This window comes from Triticum dicoccoides, chromosome 7B (assembly GCF_002162155.2).
Source record: "Triticum dicoccoides isolate Atlit2015 ecotype Zavitan chromosome 7B, WEW_v2.0, whole genome shotgun sequence".
Taxonomy (NCBI): Eukaryota; Viridiplantae; Streptophyta; class Magnoliopsida; order Poales; family Poaceae; genus Triticum; species Triticum dicoccoides.
Window position 1 is genome coordinate 595,225,961 of NC_041393.1, and position 11,556 is coordinate 595,237,516.

Consider the following 11,556-nt stretch of genomic DNA (forward strand, 5'->3'; position numbering starts at 1 on the left):
ATTTTTTTGAAATTACTATGTTCCCCAACAAGAGGTCATGCCACTCCGCCGAAGCAGCACGGAGGTCCAGCCGCGCCGTCGATGCAGCAGATTGGTCCGGCCGTGCCGCAGAAGCAGCAGAGATGTCCCGCCGCGCCTCGAATGCAGCAAAGATGTCCCACCGTGCCACGGCAGCCTGGGAAAATGTCTCGCGGGCAGGCGACGACCCTTACAGGCGCATGCATGCGATCGTCCGTAGCCAGATGGATCAGATCTCTGACTGGGCGAGGTTGCAGGACGACATGAAAGCCTCGTTTGAACAGGCTACTGGCGTCATCCGGCAACTAAGGGAGGGCAATGAGAGGCTCCGGGCCGAGCGCGACCTGTTGAGGGCGAAGATCGTCTGAAATGCAGACCAACAGGAGGAGACCAGTGCCTTGTTGAAGAGGACCGGCATCATCGTCAAGAAACTTATGGACGAGAATGACATGCTCCGCATCGAGCGCCAAAGGCTGGTGGAGGAATCTGTGGATGCTCTCAAGTAGCATCTTGAGGACACGAAAGAGCACATCATCGCTCGCCGTGGAGATTAGTTCCCGCGGCCTGCAACAACGCATCAAGACAGTAGAGATCAGCGAGCAAGATCCTTGTCTTCCTTCTTCTTTTGCCCTTGTGTATTTCGGGCATAGCCGCATGTGGCTTTTTTAATTATGTTCCTATTATGTAAGACAATTATTATCCACTATCGTCGTCCTTATATATTCATCAGTCTTGCTATAAGTCGCAGTAGATGCTATATAGGTCCATCGAATCTTACATCAAGATCCGTGCTTTCATATTTTCTTTTTTCTCTATTAAATCTCAGTTGAGTCAGACATAGCCACGCCATTAAACAGAGGCTCGGGCGCCATTAATGGAGACCTCGGGAGAGAGGTGGATGGCAGATGGAGGTCAAAGGGATCTCCTCCTGATAAGCACGCACAGGGGTCTGATCGCATGCCTCACGTACTCAAATAGCTACCTGATCTCTACTACACAACCTTCTTCTTGTAGACGTTGTTGGGCCTCCAAGTGCAGAGGTTTGTAGGACAGTAGCAAATTTCCCTCAAGTGGATGACCTAAGGTTTATCAATCCATGGGAGGCGTAGGATGAAGATGGTCTCTCTCAAGCAACCCTGCAACCAAATAACAAAGAGTCTCTTGTGTCCCCAACACACCCAATACAATGGTAATTTGTATAGGTGCACTAGTTCGGCGAAGAGATGGTTATACAAGTGCAATATGGATAGTAGATAAAGGTATTTGTAATCTGAAATTATAAAAACAGCAAGGTAGCAAGCGATAAAAGTGAGCATAAACGGTATTGCAATGATAGGAAACAAAGCCTAAGGTTCATTCTTTCACTAGTGCAAGTTCTCTCAACAATAATAACATAATTGGATCACATAACTATCCCTCAGCATGCAACAAAGAGTCACTCCAAACCCACTAATATAGGAGAACAAACGAAGAGATTATGGTAGGATACGAAACCACCTCAAAGTTATCCTTTTTGATCTATCTATTCAAGAGTCCATAGTAAAATAACATGAAGCTATTCTTTCCGTTCGATCTATCATAGAGTTCATACTAGAATAACACCTTAAGACACAAATCAACCACAACCCTAATGTCACCTAGATACTCCATTGTCACCTCAAGTATCCATGGGCATGATTATACGATTTGCATCACACAATCTCAGATTCATCTATTCAACCAACACAAAGTACTTCAAAGAGTGCCCCAAAGTTTCTATCGGAGAGTCAAGACGAAAACGTGTGCCAACCCCAATGATAGGTTCATGGGCGGAACCCGCAAGTTGATCACCAAAACATACATCAAGTGGATCACGTGATATCCCATTGTCACCATTGATAAGCACGGCAAGACATACATCAAGTGTTCTCAAATCCTTAAAAACTCAAGCCGGTAAGATAACTTCAAAGGGAAAACTCAATTCATCACAAGAGAGTAGAGGGGGAGAAACATCATAAGATCCAACTATAATAGCAAAGCTCGCGATACATCAAGATCGTGCCATAGAGAAAACACGAGAGAGAGAGAGAGAGAGAGATCAAACACATAGCTACTAGTACACACCCTCAGCCCCGAGGGTGAACTACTGCCTCCTCGTCATGGAGAGCACTGGGATGATGAAGATGGCCAGCGGTGATGGGTTCCCCCTCCGGCAGGGTGCCGGAACGGGCACCCGGGAGGTTTTTGATGGATATAGAGGCTTGCGGCAGCGGAACTGCCGATCTATTGTTGTCTTCGATGTTTTTAGGGTATATGGGAATATATAGGCGAAATAAGTCGGTCGGGGACGCTCGAGGGGCCCACGAGACAGGGGGCGCGCCCCCCACCCTCTTGTCCACCTCGAAGCTTCCTTGACTTCAACTCCAAGTCTCCTGGGTCGCTTTCGTTCCAAAAATAACGCTCCTGAAGGTTTCATTCCGTTTGGACTCTGTTTGATATTCCTTTTCTTCGAAAAACTGAAATAGGCAAGAAAATAGCAATATCGGTTGGGCCTCCGGTTAATAGGTTATTCCTGAAAATGATATAAAAGTGTATAATAAAGCCCATAAACATTCAAAACAGATAATAAAATAGCATAAATGCTTCATAAATTAAAGATACGTTGGAGAAGTATCAACATCCCCAAGCTTAATTCCTACTCGTCGTCGAGTAGGTAAATGATAAAAGAAAGAATTTATGAAGTGTGAATGCTAGCAGGTGCACAAGTTTGATCAATGATTATTTCAATCACCTTTTCTAGCATGATTATATGTCAAACAGTAGTTCATCTCATAAAACTTCTCACGATGAAGTAACAAGCTATTCACATGTTAAAGCATAGACCATAAACTTTCTTGAAAACCAGCAAACTTCATTCTCAGTCATCAAACAATTGCAATTCATCTTATTTTCAGGAAGGGTCTATGTCAGAGCTTTGATTTAGCAGACTCCACATACTCAACTATCATATAGTCTTCTACAATTGCTAACACTCATGCAATACTTATGGTTATGAAGTTTTAATCGGACACTGAGAAAGATAGGGGCTTATAGTGTTGCCTCCCAACGTATTCACCTTTGGGTGATGTCAAAAATAATAGTTCATGCTAACTTACATCCAACTTGATATATATATCAGGATCTTTCCAACACGAGGTGCTTGCCAAAGGATGAAATGAAAAAGGGAAAGGTGAAGATCACCTTGACTCTTGCATAAAGTAAAAGACATAAAGTAAAAGATAGGCCCTTCACAGAGGGAAGCAGAGGTTGGCATGCGCTTTTATGGTTGGATGCACAAAATCTTAATGCAAAAGAGCGTCACTTTATATTGCCACTTGTATATGGACCTTTATTATGTAGTCCGTCGCTTTTATTGCTTCCATAACAAGATCATATAAAGCTTATTTTCCTCACACTAATAGATCATACATATTTAGAGAGCAATTTTTATTGCATGCACTGATGACAACTTACTTGAAGGATCTTACTCAATCCATAGGTAGGTATGGTGGACTCTCATGGCAAAACTAGTTTAAGGATATTTGGAAGCACAAGTAGTATCTCTACTTGGTGCAAGGAATTTTGGCTAGCATGAGGGGGAAAGGCAAGCTCAACATGTTTGAATGATCCATGACAATATACTTTAACTGACATGTGAGAAAACATAACCCATTACGTTGTCTTCCTTATCCAACATCAACTCTTTAGCATGTCATACTTAATGAGTGCTCACAATTATAAAAGATGCCTAAGATAGTATATTTATATGTGAAATCTCTCTTCCTTCAATATTCTTTCAAGAATTGTTCAAATGACCAATACAATGCTTGCTAACCTAAAAAAAATTACAACCTCTACTTCTTAGATGTGGAGTCATTACTCGCCATGGGATAAGCAAATGAGACATATATAATTTCAGATTTATGACATTCAACTCATTCAGCCATTTACTCATAGGATATAAGTGAAGCACACGAGTAAATGAAAAGCTACTCCAAAAAGATATAAGTGAAGATCAATGAGTAGCTAAATAATTATGTAGCTATATGAAGACTCTCTCTCATTTAAGAATTTCAGATCTTGGTATTTCATTCAAACATCAAGCAAGACAAAATAAAATGACATTGCAAGGATAGCATAACTCATGTGAAGAAGCAAAAACTTAGGTTCAACCAATACTAACCAATAGTTGTTGAAGAAGAAAGGTGGGATGCCTACCGGAGCATCCCCAAGCTTAGATGCTTGAGACTTCTTGAAATATTATCTTGGGGTGCCTTGGGCATCCCCAATCTTGAACTTTTGTTTCTCCTTAATTCCTCTCATATCATGGTTTCTCTTTTTATCAAAAGCTTCATCCACACCAAACTCAACAAGAACTCGTGAGATAGGTTAGTATAAACCAATGCAAAACCTTATCATTTTCTACTGTAACAAATCACTAAAATTATTATTCAACATTGCATACTAAATGCCTCTGTATATTTAATAATCCTATCCTAAAATAGAATCATTAAACAAGCAAACATATGCAAACAATGCAAGCATAACAGCAATCTGTCAAAACAGTATAGTATGTAAAGAATGGAAGATTCATCATACTTCCCTAACTCCAAAAATTATGAGAAAAATATTACGCTGTAGAATATATATCAGTTCTCAATATGCAAAAAGTTTCAACATTATATCATTCTCTGACTTTTCTAGGGAATTTTTGCAACAGCGGTAAACTTTCTGTTTTCAAACAGCAACATGTATACTAGCAAAATAAGCATGGTAAAGGCTATCCTTGACATTTTTATTGAAAATAAATATGCAAGACATTATTCTAAATAACAGCAAGCAAATACTAACAAAATAAAATGACGCTCCAAGCAAAACACATATCACGTGGTAAATAAAAATATAGCTCCAAGTAAAGTTACCGATGAACGAAGACGAAAGAGGGGATGCCATCCGGGGCATCCCCAATCTTAGGCTCTTGGTTGTCCTTAAATATTACCTTGGGGTGCCTTGGGCATCCCCAAGCTTAGGCTCTTTCCACTCCTTATTCCATAGCCCATCGAATCTTTACCCAAAACTTGAAAACTTCACAACACAAAACTCAACACAAAACTCGTAAGCTCCGTTAGTATAGGAAAATAAATCACCACTTAGGTACTGTAATGAACTCATTATAAATTCATATTGGTGTAATATATACTGTATTCCAACTTCTTTATGGTTCATACCCTCCGATACTACTCATAGATTCATCAAAATAAGCAAACAACACATAGAAAACAGAATCTGTCAAAAACAGAACAGTCTGTAGTAATCTGTATCAAAAGTATACTTCTGGAACTCAAACATTTATGAAATAAATTGGTGGACCTGAGGAATTTGTATATTAATCATCTTCAAAAATAATCAACCTAAAATCACTCTCCAGTAAAAAATGGTAGCTAATCTTGTCAGCGCTAAAGTTTCTGTTTTTACAGCAAGATCACAAAGACTTCACCCAAGTCTTCCCAAAGGTTCTACTTGGCACAAACACTAATTAATTAAAACATAAAACCACATCTAACCAGAGGCTAGATGAATTATTTATTATTAAATAGGAACAAAAAGGAAGAAACAAAAATAACATTGGGTTGCCTCCCAACAAGCGCTAACATTTAATGCTCCTAGCTAGGCATAATGATTTCAATGATGCTCACATAAAATATAAGACTTGAAACATAAAGAGAGCATCAAGAAGAATATGACTAGCACATTTAATTATAACCCACTTCATATGCATAGGGATTTTGTGAGCAAACAACTTATGGGAACAATAATCAACTAGCATAGGAAGGTAAAACAAGCATAGCTTCAAAAATTTCAACACATAGAGAGGAAACTTAATATTATTGCAATTCCTACAAGCATATGTTCCTCCCTCATAATAATTTTCAGTAGCATCATGAATTAATCCAACAATATAGCCAGCGCCTAAAGCATTCTTTTCATGATCTACTTGCATAGAAATTTTACTACTCTCCACATAAGCAAATTTATTCTCATGAATAGTAGTGGGAGCAAACTCAACAAAATAACTATCATGTGAAGCATAATCCAATTGAAAACTAAAATCATGATGACAAGTTTCATGGTTATAATTATTCTTAATAGCATACAAGTCATCACAATAATCATCATAGATAGCAACTTTGTTCTCAAAATCAATTGGAACCTCTTCCGAAATAGTGGATTCATCACTAAATAAAGTCATGACCTCTCCAAATCCACTTTCATCAATATAATAATCATAAATAGGAGGAATGCTTTCATCATATTAAATATTCTCATCAAAACTTGGGGGACAAAAAATATCATCTTCATCAAACATAGCTTCCCCAAGCTTGTGGCTTTGCATATCATTAGCATCATGGATATTCAAGGAATTCATACTGACAACATTGCAATCATGCTCATCATTCAAATATTTATTGCCAAACATTCTATAGACTTCTTCTTCTAGCACTTGAGCACAATTTTCCTTACCATCATTTTCACGAAAGATATTAAAGAGATGAAGCGTATGAGGCAAACTCAATTCCATTTTTTCATAATTTTCTTTTATAGACTAAACTAGTGATAAAATAAGAAAAAAAGATTCGATTGCAGGATCTAAAGATATAACTTCAAGCACTCACCTCCCCGGCAATGGTGCCAGAAAAGAGCTTGATGTCTACTACACAACCTTCTTCTTGTAGACGTTGCTGGGCCTCCAAGTGCAGAGGTTTGTAGGACAGTAGCAAATTTCCCTCAAGTGGATGATCTAAGGTTTATCAATCCGCGGGAGGCGTAGGATGAAGATGGTCTCTCTCAAGCAACCCTGCAACCAAATAACAAAGAGTTTCTTGTGTCCCCAACACACCCAATACAATGGTAATTTGTATAGGTGCACTAGTTCGGCGAAGAGATGGTGATACAAGTGCAATAAGGATAGTAGATAAAGGTATTTGTAATCTGAAATTATAAAAACAGCAAGGTTGCAAGCAATAAAATTGAGCGTAAACGGTATTGCAATGGTAGGAAACAAAGCCTAAGGTTCATACTTTCACTAGTGCAAGTTCTCTAAACAATAATAACATAATTGGATCACATAACTATCCCTCAACATGCAACAAAGAGTCACTCCAAAGCCACTAATAGAGGAGAACAAATGAAGAGATTATGGTAGGGTACGAAATCACCTCAAAGTTATCCTTTTTGATCTATCTATTCAAGAGTCCATAGTAAAATAACATGAAGCTATTCTTTCCGTTCGATCTATCATAGAGTTCATACGAGAATAACACCTTAAGACAAAAATCAACCAAAACCCTAATGTCACCTAGATACTCCATTGTCACCTCAAGTATCCGTGGGCATGATTATACGATATGCATCACACAATCTCAGATTCAACTATTCAACCAACACAAAGTACTTCAAAGAGTGCCCCAAAGTTTCTACCGGAGAGTCAAGACGAAAACATGTGCCAACCCCTATGCATAGGTTCATGGGCGGAACCCGCAAGTTGATCACCAAAACATACATCAAGTGGATCATGTGATATCCCATTGTCACCACAGATAAGCACGGCAAGACATACATCAAGTGTTCTCAAATCCTTAAAAACTCAATCCGATAAGATAACTTCAAAGGGAAAACGCAATTCATCACAAGAGAGTAGAGTGGGATAAACATCATAAGATCCAACTATAATAGCAAAGCTCGCGATACATCAAGATCGTGCCATAGAGAGAACACGAGAGAGAGAGAGAGAGAGAGATCAAACACATAGCTACTGGTACATACCGTCAGCCCCGAGGGTGAACTACTCCCTCCTCATCATGGAGAGAATCGGGATGACGAAGATGGCCACCGGTGATGGGTTCCCCCTCCGGTAGGGTGCCGAAACAGGCTCCTGAGAGGTTTTTGATGGCTACAGAGGCTTGCGGCGGCGGAACTCCCGATCTATTGTTGTCTTCGATTTTTTTAGGGTATATGGGAATATATAGGCGAAAGAAGTCGGTCGGGGGACGCTCGATTGGCCCACGAGACAGGGGGCGCGCCCCCCACCCTCGTGGCCACCTCGAAGCTTCCTTGACTTCAACTCCAAGTCTCCTGGGTCGCTTTCGTTCCAAAAATAACGCTCCCAAAGGTTTCATTCCGTTTGGACTCCGTTTGATATTCCTTTTCTTCGAAACACTGGAATAGGCAAGAAAATAGCAATTTTTTAAAATGATATAAAAGTGTATAATAAAGCCCATAAACATTCAAAACAGATAATAAAATAGCATGAATGCTTCATAAATTATAGATATGTTGGAGACGTATCACTACCCTACACGGCGCCTCCTAGCTAATAAAAAAGGGGATGCGTGGCGGCACATAAATGGTAGTAAATAGAACGCCCACGGTTTCAATAATACTTGTGTTTCCAATGGTAACGTGACAACACTTGTTCCAAAATGACTTTGTTGATTGTTAATGTGTGCGCCTTCGCAAATCGGGCAGCAAAATTACCACGACATGTTGGTGCCATGTCATGGCAACAAGCCAAGTTTCATTATTTTCATGTGTGTTTTGCATTTACAGGAATTAAAAAACTAAGTTTCTCAATGTTTCCAGACCAGCCACGACGCCCAGAATTTTGAATTTCATTCCCATTTCTTGCATGGAACCTAGAAATTTACCCGAGGACACACATGTTATTTTTCAACCAACTTAGGTGCACTGGAGCATGTGCTTGTATTTCAAATTTGAATTATGCACACAAAGGTGACACGTTCCCTCTCAGAACCACGAGCCTTCTTGAGAGAAGCTCTGGTTCGCAAGAAGCTTATACCAAAATTTGTTCCTATTCTGCCAATTGTTTTTACCACAGCATGGTACTACCATGACATGACACCATGCCAAGTTTCATGATTTTAAAACCAAGTTTCTCAATGTTCTCGACCAAGCCACGATGCCGAGATGTTTGAATTTTATTCCCATTTCTTGCATGGGACCTAGAAATTCACCCGAGGACACAGATGTGATTTTTCAACCAACTTTGGTGCACATGAGCATGTTCTTGTAGTTCAAATTTGAATTATGCACATTAACTGAGCAGAAACTCAATTAATGTATAAAAAAGGCCAAACGAACCCGGAATAATTCCAAAATTTAACAGGGCACTCATGTAATTCTAATTTCCTTTGTAAATAAACTCAAGGGGGACAGCGTATATCGTTTTGCACTCAAAGGTGGCACGTTCCCTCTCAGAACCACGAGCCTTCTTGAGAGAAGCTTCGGTTTGCAAGAAGCTTATACCAAAATCTGTTCCTACTCGTCCATTTTTTTACCACAGCATGGTAGTACCATGACATGACACCATGCCAAGTTTCATGATTTTCAGACGTGTTTTGGATTTACAAGAATTTTAAAACCAAGTTTCTCAATGTTCTAGGCCGAGCCACGATGCCCAGATGTTTGAATTTTATTCTCATTTCTTGCATGGGACCTAGAAATTCACCTGAGGACACAGATGTGATTTTTCAACCAACTTTGGTGCACGAGAGCATGTGCTTGTAGTTCAAATTTGACTTATGCACATTAAATGACCAGAAACTCAATTAATGTATAAAAAATGACAAACGAACCCGGAATAATTCCAAAAATTAATAGGGTACTCATGTAGTTCTATGTTGCCTTTGTAAAGAAACTCAAGGGGGGCAGCGTATATCATTTCACACTCAAAGGTGGCACGTTCCCTCTTAGAACCACGAGCTTTCTTGAGAGAAGCTTCGGTTTGCAAGAAGCTTATGTGGCTATTTGGATGGCAGCCCCAAGCTGCCCTTCCAAATTTTTTGTCGTTGACCACAGGTTGGGCTAGTGTTTGGATCGCAGCCAAGTTTTTGGCTCACAGCCAACTTTTTGGCCAGCCATTGTGATTCCGCACTAGTGTGTGGGCGAGTTCCCGGCGGCTATTTCCTTCGCCAAAATTTTGGCATGCCGTCGTTTTGGTCGGGCTGGTGTGGGCATAATCCAAACGGCCCCTATACTAAAACTTGTTCCAAATCGGCCCAATTTTTTACCACAACATGTTAGTGCCATGACATGACACCATGCCAAGTTTCATGATTTCCAGGCGAGTTTTGGATTTACATGAATTTAAAATCTAAGATTCTCGATGTTCTCGGCCGAGTCATGACGCCCAGATGTTTGAATTTCATTCTCATTTCTTCCATGGGACCTAGAAACTCAACCAAGGACACACATGTGATTTTTCAACCAACTTTGGTGCACCGGAGCATGTGCCTGTAGTTCAAATTTGGATTATGCACATTAAAAGTCCAGAAACTCGATTAATGTATAAAAGGGCCAAACGAACCCGAAATAATTCCAAAATTTAATAGGGCACTCATATAGTTCTATGTTGCCTCTGTAAAGAAAATTAGGGGGGCAGCGTATATCATTTCGCACACAAAGGTGACACGTTCCCTCGAAGAACCACGAGACTTGTTGAGAGAATCTCCGGTTTTGCAAGAAGCTTATACCAAAAGTTGTCCCAATTCAGCCAAAAATTATACATATGAAAACAGGGTTTAGATTATCCCGAACATCTCGATACCTAGACCAAGGTACTATGATTTGAATTCAACATAAAATGGATACAAATATTTGAATTGGAGATCATATGGTACATGTAGTGCATAGTGAAATATGATTACTGCTATATGCATGTTTTTTTATCAAGATAATATTTAAATTATTGTATAACTTGACAACAATCGTATTCAAATAAGGAAAATTGATTCAAATTGAGTCCATATGGTAGATGACATATATATATATATATATATATATATATATATATATATATATATATATATATATATGTTCACGTGGTGGAGTAAAATGTTCATATATGATGGACGATCAAAATGTGCGACTACATCAATTATGAACCGCAAGGTCACCTAACGATATATTTGAATTCAACATAACGTGGATTCAAAAATTGAAATTCGAGATCCTGGCATTTGTAATCATATAAAAAGGGAAATTACTCTTTCTTTTGGTGGGAATTGATTTTTTTTGTTGTTGAGGGAAGTGCAAATCGATTTGGTACTGTACAGGGTAATCTTGTTGTCCTGATTTTTTTTACATTTTTCTTGTAGTTTTTTCAATGGAATCTATAGCAATATAGTAAAAGGGGACATGACTCTCTCGTGTCTTGTATGAATTTTTTTTTCACGTTAAGTTTGTTCTGCCGAACAAGGAATCCGCACCTTGTTATCCTGAAATTTTCAAGCTCGAGTATCTTTTGTCTCACCTGCTTTGAAACTTCTGCCTCTTCAATCCGCGCCGCGCCTTGTTATCCTGAAATTTCGACGCGCGCGAAAACTCCCTCCTCATCTGAAATCGGTCTCGCATCCCAGACACGCGAAATCCCCCTTCTACCCCTTAGCCGGAAATGAAGCTCCATGTCGTGGTGTCAAAACCGGTGGGGGTACGCTGGTAACT